General features: G+C 36.4%; 1 protein-coding gene across 1 annotated transcript in view; it reads left to right on the top strand.

Moving 5' to 3' along the window:
- Positions 1-3,960: 3,960 nt before the first annotated feature.
- The window catches only part of LOC107662370 (parvalbumin-7-like), a 47,011-nt gene continuing 40,681 nt past the window's right edge, over positions 3,961-10,290 (top strand). The window contains exon 1 of the mRNA XM_016452353.1: positions 3,961-4,181. The gene's annotated coding sequence lies outside the window, so the exon portion shown is untranslated. The remainder of the gene's footprint in view (positions 4,182-10,290) is intronic.

The raw sequence follows: 10,290 nt of genomic DNA, 5'->3' as shown, positions 1-10,290 counted from the left end.
CCCAGTGCTGGGTAAAATAGGGACAAACCCAGCAATTGGGCTGTTTTGACCCAGCGGTTGGGTTAAATGTTTAACCCAACCTTCTGGGTAGTAACCCAACCGCTGGGTCAAAACAGCCCAATTGCTGGGTTTGTCCCTATTTTACCCAGCACTGGGTTGTATTTAACCCAGCATTTTTTAGAGTGTATGACCCCTTTAAATGAGGCAAGATTGTTGCAGGATTTCTCTACATATGTTTCCTGATAATTCCCTGAAAGTGAGCTTCCATGCAGTTTATTTCCAGATGCAGTAAATGTGTTGAAGGCTTTGAACTGCCCCTAGTCGGGATTTGCTGGAGATGCTGGTGAAGTGTTTTGTGGAGAACTGGATAAGAGATGAGCTCATTATGATTTGCTCTTTTATTCCATGTCTAAATGGATTTAGGGATCAGCTTAATGCGCATTAAATGAACGAATTCCCTGCTAGATCCCAAAGTAAACTGAGGAAAGGCGAAAGTGAGCTTTTCTAGGTTATTCTGGTAAATCTGCAGCTTTCTCCTGGATCATTCATGAAGAAAGGGCTGCACACATCCCTCACATGGAGTCTATACATCTGAAACTCTTTACACCAGATCAAGTTTTCCGATGAGTTGGTTTCTTGTCATTTAATACCAGCTGAGTAATATATTTTTGCGTACCATTAGCTAAACATGTGTGTGTAAATATTGAGATTCAGTCCTTGTATTACCAAACAGCTAAGGTAAACTTTAACTGTGGTTTGTATAAATTTGTGATGTGTCTTGAAGGTTGATTGCAGAACAGCTTGATGTGATATTGAACGTCATTAGTGTTTAGCTGACCTGGGAGCTGTGTTGGCTGTCAACCTAAAAGCTTTCTTAAACACCAAAGAAACTCAGTAACCCAGCACAAATCATTCCACTCAAGAATAAATGACCAAAAACACTGAAGAAAAAAGCCAATGTTGTCTGTGATCAGTTGACGCACTCGCTGATTATGTCACTCACTTCACATACATTTTAATAATTCAAGGAGTCCTTAAGGCCTATGCTGTTCTCAAGTTCACCTCTGCTCTGTTTGTTGTCCCCTCTGCCGTTTGCACGTATTCAAATTGTTTTTGGATAAAAGCTGCTTTTTTATTCAGAGAATAAATGTAAAAGTCATTGTGATGCATGAAAATGTAGTGTACCAGAATTTATGTCAGTGAGGGCAAACAGCACTGGTTGTTGTGTTTTATAACCTATTGCGACCAAGTTAGTGATGCAGAAGTGCAAATTATATTAAAATCGGCATGAAACTAAAACTTACCATATGTATTTTCTAAATGCATGTTATTGACTTTATCGTGAATTATTCATTTATGCATGTTTCATTATTTACATTTTTATTTTTACTTCATTTTTTAATAAAAAAATGCCTTGAGTTCTCTGTGGTGACGTATGCTGGACTTCTCCAGTCAATTAGTGCACTTAAAGGAATACTTCACCCAAAAAATAAAAATGTGCTGAAAATTTAAAAGATGCAGGTAAGTTTGTTTCTTCAATGGAACTGGTTTGGAGAAATATAGTATTGTGTCATTTGCTCATCAGTGAATCCTCTGCAGTGAATGGGTGCCGTCAGATCTAGAGTCCAATCAGCTGATAAAAACATCACAATAATCGACGAGTAATCCACACAACTCCAGTCCATCAATTAACATCTTGTGAAGTGAAAATCTGTGTGTATGCAAGAAACAAATCCATCATAAAATGTTTTTAATTCAGACCAAATCCTCTATCAATAATATTGCTTTATCCAATGAAAACGTTGTCTCGTTTGAATCGGGAGAAATATGCACAGATAAAACACCTTTTCAAGCGAAACCAGTCCAAACAGCTCTAAACAAGTAGGTTGGTGGATTTTAACAGCAGGGGATGGACTATTTCACTTAAGGAAATGTTATTATGCGTTATGGTATATGGACTGGTATTTTGACCAGGAGTGACAGTTTAAAGTTAAAATGATATAATGATGTATTACAAACACGCAGCTTTTCACTTCACAAGATGTTAACTGATGAATTGGAGCCATGTGGATTACTGTGATGTTTATATCAGCTGTTTGAACTCTCATTCAAGTCTGGGCAGTTGCTCAAATAAATGTATCATATGGCTTTAGAAGACATGGAATTTAGTGCACAAGTCATATGGACTATTTTATGGTACTTTTAAGATGCTTTTATTGTTGTTGTTTTATAGCCTGACAGTCACTGTATCCTTCAGTGTTTGGAAAAGAGCTACGCCCAACATTATTCAGAATTTCCTCTTATGTTTTACATGAAAAAAAGAAAGTTGTTCAGGTTTGGGACAACATAGTAAATGATGATAGAATTTTCAATTTTGGGTGAATTATTTCTTGAATACAGGCACCACTGCCACTTTGATAAGAACAGATAGTGATGTATGGCTCATTGGAGCACATTTGCTGGACTGTAACGGGCAGCAACGGTATAACAAAGAGTGAAAAATTTAAGGGGGTCTGAATACTTTCCGTACCCACTGTACATGCTTGAAGACAAATTACATTTATTTCTGACTGAAACTCGCTCACACATTCAGCCTCTTGTTTATGCTTTATACAATTTAGAAATAATTGTGTTTGTGCCTTTGGGTCATGCTATTATGATTTGGAATCATTTGCTGCTCTCTGTACCCCTCCTGGGGATTCGTCCCTCGTGTTTGCTAGCATTCTTCTACGCTCAGCGAATTTTTGTCTTTTTTGTGCTGTTGATTAATCCTTGTTTCATCACCTCCTCAAAAAAATAATTTTCCTGGGGGCTTGCTCAGAGCCTTCTGGATTGTTCTTTCATATCTCAGGAGATTTCATTTTCAGTTGTTTCTCATTTAGGTATTAAATTTTCCTCCTAAGTCCTTAGGAGAAGAAAATTTAGACACAAAGTAAGGAGTTATTAGATTAATGTGGATAGCATGGTGCTCATATCATTTAATCTTGAAATAATTAGAAGAGTTAGGTTTGAGTTCATATTGAAATCTTTGACTTTGGATAGCAGAATTTTTAACTTGAAGAATGAATAGCACAGTTTGAGACACTGTTGAGATCTCTTCTGAAACTCTGTAGGAGACGCATTCAGCTACTATGGTATTTTAATAAGGAGAAAATTGTTAAAACATGCAGGACACTTGATAGTTCATCTAAAAAATCCTAATGTTAGGGTCCAAACAACTTGGACCTGAACAACTTGGAGAGTAAATAATGACAGTTTTATTTTTTGGTGAACTATCGCTTTAAGGGACTTTACAAGTTCTTTTGCTTTTAGATTGATCTGATCATATTTTGTTTGAATTAACTTGTTTGTTTATTTGTTTGTTCATTTATTCAGATATTAAATTGTTTGTTCATGGGTGCATTAATTAATTCACATATTAATTAATACAGTTATTCGTTAATTAATTAATTTGTTGTTTCTTTACCATATTCATTTTGTCAATCATTCGTAATTCATTATTATTGGATGATCAAGATCTTATGTGGTCATTCATTTTTTTCATTTATTCATTTAGTCATTTACCTGGTTGTTTGTTTATTATGTTATTTCATTCAGTCATTTGCTCATTAGGTCAATTGTTTGTTTTTTTTGGGGGGGTCATTTATTAGTAATTCATTCATTCATTCATTAGGTCATTTGTTCATTATTTCATTCATTTGTTTATTCAAGTCTATTTTTAGCTCATTTGTTTATTCCCTTGTTCATTCCTTCATTAGATAATTTGGTCATTTAATTGGTCGTTTAATTATTATGTAATTCATTCACTGAGTCGGTCCTTCATTCATTCACTGATTCCCACTGCTTTTCTTACGGCATCGCACGGTCCCTCCTTTCCGATTTAAGCCCCTCCTCTTCTCTCTGTCTCTCCCTCGCTTTCTCTCTCTCTGTCCGTTTATCTTCCTCTCACACTCTCTCTCTCCCCTTCATCTCACCTCCAACTAGTCAGTGTTCCGTCTCTGTCCTGCTCTGTCTCTCTCTTTTTCCCTCTCTTGTATATCTCTCTCGCCCTCTCTCTCTCTCTCTCTTTGGTGTGCTCAAGCTCCAGTTCGGTTTGCTGTCTGTCTGTGCGTTGCCGGTCTCGTTCCTCTGCAGACCTGAACCTCCAGCTGAACCCGGGACTCCAGCTCACTCTACAGCAGGTAAGACTCCAGGCATGCTCTGCTACCACACATGGAAGAGTTATGTGATGATAAAACAAGGAACTGTTTGATGGGATGGAGACAGAAAGGAGAACAAGTGCGAGAGTCTTAAAGGAAGTGAGACAGAAAGTACAATGAAAACTGGGAGAAAAAATGGTCAATTATTAAGTATGAAGAAGATTAAAATAGATCTAGAGGATGCAGAAAGACAGAAAGAGGTGGTCGTCTCATATCAAAGTCAACGTGGCTGCAACATCAACTTCATGTAATATCCCATTCACAAACCACAGCTGAGCTCTGCCAGCCCTCCGCACTCTGTGTGTGTGTGTGTGTGTGTGTGTGTGTGTGTGATGAGAGAGCTTGTACAGCATTCCTGAAAATGTAATAGATCAAATCTAGTGAAAATGGGACTGTAAAATTAAAAAAGAGTGCAGAGTTTTATGAAGACACATACAGATGAACTTGATGAATCGCTCATTAAAAAGTGATTTAAAAGTTCACCACAGTGATAAAGGCAATGTGGCATAGAGCACTCTTATCTATCTATCTATCTATCTATCTATCTATCTATCTATCACAGTGATAAAGGCAATGTGGCATAGAGCACTCTTATCTATCTATCTATCTATCTATCTATCTATCTATCTATCATTCTGTCATTCTGTCTATATAGCTATCTATATCTGTCTTTCTATCAACCTGTATATCAGTCATTCTATCTGTCTATTGTTCTGTCTTTCTGTCCTTTTAGCTATCCATCTGTATATTTATCTCTCTGTCTGTCTGTCTTTCTTTAATTCTTTCTGTCCATCTCTGATGTTGGAGTGTCGTTTCTATTTAGTTCGGTTCTCTGAATGCATATTGATCTCATTCATAAACTGATGCTGATTCTACTATAAAGGTACTGAGATAAACGATATTGTGCCAAATAATATTCCCGTAATAATTGTCGTCTGCATCAGTTGATTTACCTTTGTCACTTTTCTAATTTAGCATGTTTTCATCTCTCAGCATATGCATGCACTCAAGGACTTTTCATTGACTTCTGTTGTTTTATATTGAGCTAATTTTAGTAAGTCCAAGCATAACCCTTACAGAAACCTTGTTATTATATTTAGATGTTCTTTAAGACATTATATAGTCCTTTTATTAAGGCGACTGTCCCCGCAATGTTGGTGATATCAGGTTTTATCATCCTTGTGGTCACAATGTATAAGCAAAACCTCCACATACAGCTTTTCTTATAGTCCAGATGTTGTAATTGCACAAACTGGAGATTGAACTAGCACAAAAAGAGAGGGACGGACTCACATAAATGACACAGAATGAGGAGAAGAGCTTGGCTGCATTAGTGCTGCTCCGGTCCTGGTGCAGTAACATGTCTTTGGGTTCAAATACTCTCTGATGCATGCTGTCAGGGTGTGTGGGGACTGCTGGAATGGGGTTAGCGTGTTAGCTAAATGGATAGCATAGCAAAAAGATTACAGCCATTCTGCAGTGATGGCACAAAGTGTGCATGAGTGTGTGTGTGAGTAAAATATGCATTACTCCTGCAGGCTGCCTGCTCTAGCTAATGAACCAAATCAGTCACACATGCTCAGTCTCTTGCACATTTTTGTCCATTTAACCCTTTTGACTGGATTAACCATCCACCAGAGATTACCAGTGTGGTTCCTTGAACTAGTCTTTCTTTTCGTGTATAATTTCTGGTGTGTTTCCTGCATGCTGTCGTCTTGATTTAAAGGTGAAATGTTTAATTTCTGCGCCGCTAGCAGCACCAAATGGAACGATTCTGTCCCAGAGGTGCAGTCCATCTGTGAGTCCACACTTTTTTGGTGACATAATGACACACAGACTGATAAAGAACTGTTCTGGAGCCCATAAAAATCTTTCTGAGCTCCCTTACAAAACCTAAAATGACAAATAAAGCACCGTACGTCCTTGTGGACTTAATGCACTTCCTGCAGCACATCGCATGACTGCTGGCGCACATCAGTTGACAGAGCCAATGAGTGTGTTTAACTGTTTTTGAAACGCTCCCCTTGTCTGCCAATGGTCCACCAAACAAGTCAATTCAAATTTATTTATATATCTCTTTCTACAATTCACATTGTATCAGAGCAGCTTTACAGACAATCTTGATGTTGATGTTTATAATATGCATAACTTTATGCATTATAGATCAGAGATGGGTGATAATACAGTTTACATTTTGCAACGATATAATTAATGTGTTCATGACTTGCTTAAAGATGTTTGGGCACATAAAGGAGAGTTAATGTCGACTTAAAGTCTCAAATTAAAGGGATAGTTCATCAAAAATGAGAATTCTGATATTAATTACTCACCCTCATGTCGTTCCAAACCCGTAAGACCTTCGTTCATCTTCAGAACACAAATTAAAATATTTTTGATGAAGTCCGAGAGCTTTCTGATCCTCCATAGACAGCAATGCAACTGACACGTTTAAGACCCAGTAAGGTAGTTAGGACATCGTTAAAATAGTCCATGTGACATCAGTGGTTCAACTTTAATTTTATGAAGCTACGAGAATACTTTTTGTGTGCAAAGAAAACACAAATAACTATTCAACAATTTCTTCTCTTCTGTGTCAGTCTTCAACGCACGTTCACGAGAGCTTCATAATTTTAAGGTTGAACCACTGATGTCACATGGACTATTTTAATGGTCTTTACTACCTTTCTGGGCCTTGAACGTGTCAGTTGCATTGCTGTCTATGGAGGGTCAGAAAGCTCTCGGATTTCATCAAAAATATCCAAATTTGTGATCCGAAGATGAACGAAGGTCTTGCTGGTTTGGAAAGACATGAGGGTGAGTAATTAATTACAGAATTTTCATTTTTGGTTGAACTATCCCTAGTTAGGAGACTTTAACATTTGCCATTGTAGAAGATTTAAACAAAGAATATGACACATTTTCTGTAGTTTCTTTGAATTTGAATTAGTTTTTCGTAGTTATGGGCCATTAACTGTGTGTGCTTTGGGTGTGTGTGTTTGCTCATACAATCTTGGATGAACAGATAGACACTGAGTGTGTGTGTAATAGCATATGTGTGTGTTTTTGGATGCGAGAGCAGTCGAGATTGGACAGCTGACACTAATTGAGTATTGGCAGATAGAGAATGCAATGTTGGTGTGTGTGGGATGGTGTGTGTATGTTTGAATTTCTCTCATACGTGGGCAGCTTTTAGATGAAACTCAACAGCCACCTATCTCTCACGATCTGTTTCTGTCTATCTTTCTTTCTTTCTCTCTCTCTTTCTCATACACACACACATCATTCATTGAGGCTTTCTGGAGATTAATTAATGCGCTGTACTGCTGTGACAGTCTTGAAATGATAGATTAATTGATTCAAGACTTTGTGAGGTCTGCGTTATTTCAGCCCCGCATTAGAGGCCTCACGTAAAGCGATCAAAGCAATTACGGCCGATGTCTCATCAGAACTACATGTGCATACTAATTAAAGGTTTAGTTCACCCAAAAATGAAAATTAGCTTGTGTTTTACTTACCCTCGATTCATCCTAGGTGTATATGACTTTCTTCTTTCAAACGAATCCAGTCGGAATTATATAAAAAATTGTCTTTGATCTTTCAAGTTGTTTCATGGCACTCAGCGGGTGTTGCATTTGAACAGTCCACAAGTCGTCAAATAAAGCTCGCACATTCATAATAAAACGTGCCGCAGACGGCTCCGGGGGATGAATAAAGACCCCCTGTAGCGAATCCATGAGTTTTTGTCAGAAAAATATCCATATTTCAAACGTAATAAACACTTTTCTCTCACTTCCGTTATCTATCATACGCGGATCCAATCCGGCGGAAGGCGTATGACGTATGTGCAGCGCGCGCGCCTCTGAGATATGCTAGTCTCGCAAGTTTGTTTAATAGGAGCAAAGGAAGCAAAGTTTCCTTACTTTAGCAAAGGAAAACCATATCCATATTTCAAACATAATAAACACTTTTCTCTCACTTCCGCTGACTGTCATACACTGAAGCAGTTCCGGCAGAAGGCGTATGACGTATGCCCAGCACGCGCGCCTCTGAGATATGCTAGTCTCGCGAGTTTGTTTAATAGGAGCAAAGGAAGCAAAGTTTCCTTACTTTAGCAAAGGAAAACCAGTCTCCTCTTGGTTTATTAATCCTCCGACATTTTTCTGTTTGTAACAGAAGTTTGTACTTCTAATTCGTGACCGGCGTTTTGTTTTGTTTTCTCTCCGCATTCGTCACTAATCACGCAACGCCGCGCGTCTTACGTCATCCGCCGGAACTGCTTCAGTGGATGACAGTCAGCGGAATTAAGAGAAAAGTGTTTATTACATTTGAAATATGGATATTTTTGACAAGGGGCCTTTATTCATCCCCCGGAGCCGTCTGCGGCGCGTTTTATTATGAATTAATTCATTATGAAAATGAAAGAAGAAAGTCATATACACCTAGGATGCTTCGAGGGTAAGTAAAACACAAGCTAATTTTCATTTTTGGGTGAACTAACCCTTTAAAGCTGAAGTGACTTGTGCTTTGGAGGATATGGTGCAGATATGCATGGTTTACTCACATTCATGTCATTTTAGACCCACATGACAAAAATAATTTGTAATTATTAATTTCTAATAACATTAAATGACACCATCATAAAAATTGTTCATATGAATTATATTTCAAGACTTCAAGTCTTTAGTTAACAGAGGTGAAAATGATCATGAAATGACTGAAGTGGTCTGTTTTTCAGACATCTGCTGTATAAAATGGTTTCAAAAACTTTCACCTTTGCATTCCACGGGAGAAAGTAAGTCCTATTCCTTTATTGTTAGAGACTGCACGTACACATCTGTTTGAATGCACACACATACAGAAGCACATTTGTGGCCACATGTATTGAACAGCTGCACATAGAGAAGAGTGTCACAGCTTTCTGCTTCCAGTCACATTCACAAAGCAGGAGGCTGATTCTGAGTCATAACTCAATATTTGAGCCGTCAGAACCCTTAGATTTCCCACAAATTCAGGTTTAGATTCCCTTTAACCATTTACGCCTGATCACATGCTCATTCAAGGTCAAACGGTCTGATAACTATACAGCAGACCACTGCAGTACATACTAATGGATTTGATTTCAGTTTTACTTGTGAACATCTTCATCAGACTCGTTTAATTTATGAGGTTCCCATTAAGGATGGATCATGATTAGGTTTGGACTTATTTTCCGGTATTGATAAGGTAATAATTATGTTTGTGTTATGGTTGATAATCAATAAATAATTATGTTTAATTTTTTAAATAATTATATATAAAATATTGAATTGATATTATTGAGTTTAATACAATTTATACTATTTTGTCTGAAGAAAAATGTCTGAAAAAGTCATTTTAAATTTAAATTTAAAAGTCAATTTCAAAAACTATGTGTAAGAAATTAATACTTTTACTTAGCAAGGATGCATTAAATACATAAAGAGTGACATAAAATAGTTTCAAGTCTGAAAATAATAATTTTCAGACTTGAAATAGAGCTAAAACATTTATTTCATATAAATGCAGTTCTTTTGAAATTTGTATTCATGAAAGATTCCTAAAAAAAAGTGTGTATACATACATATTGATAAGGTAATAATTATGCTCATGTTATGTCCATAACCAATAAATAATGCTGTTAATATTGTTGAGATATTTAATAAATACATTTGAATAAATACATATACTATTTATACTATTTTGTGCAAATTAAATGAAATAGAATAAAATAATGTAAAATTAATAAAATGCCAACATTATAATCAGTCATTTTAAACTCTGCAAGTGAATTTAGCCATTATAGCATTATAATGTACAGTATGGAAAATGGATATTAATTTCCAGATTATTAAATTATTGATTTTTAAAAATTAAGTATTACGCAAAGATTTTCTTTGAGCAAATCTAAATTGTGGAAATAAGCACACTTTAATATTATATAAATAAATAAATAGTGTTTTATATATGTATGTACTTATATACAGGTGCATCTCAATAAATTAGAATGTCGTGGAAAAGTTAATTTATTTCAGTAATTCAACTCAAATTGTGAAACTCGTGTATTAAATAAATT

The sequence above is a fragment of the Sinocyclocheilus anshuiensis genome, unplaced genomic scaffold (genome assembly GCF_001515605.1).
Source record: "Sinocyclocheilus anshuiensis isolate Anshui unplaced genomic scaffold, SAMN03320099.WGS_v1.1 scaffold11, whole genome shotgun sequence".
NCBI classification, from domain to species: Eukaryota; Metazoa; Chordata; class Actinopteri; order Cypriniformes; family Cyprinidae; genus Sinocyclocheilus; species Sinocyclocheilus anshuiensis.
Note: the sequence above shows the minus strand (reverse complement) of the source record. Positions and strands in the feature narration are given on the sequence as shown.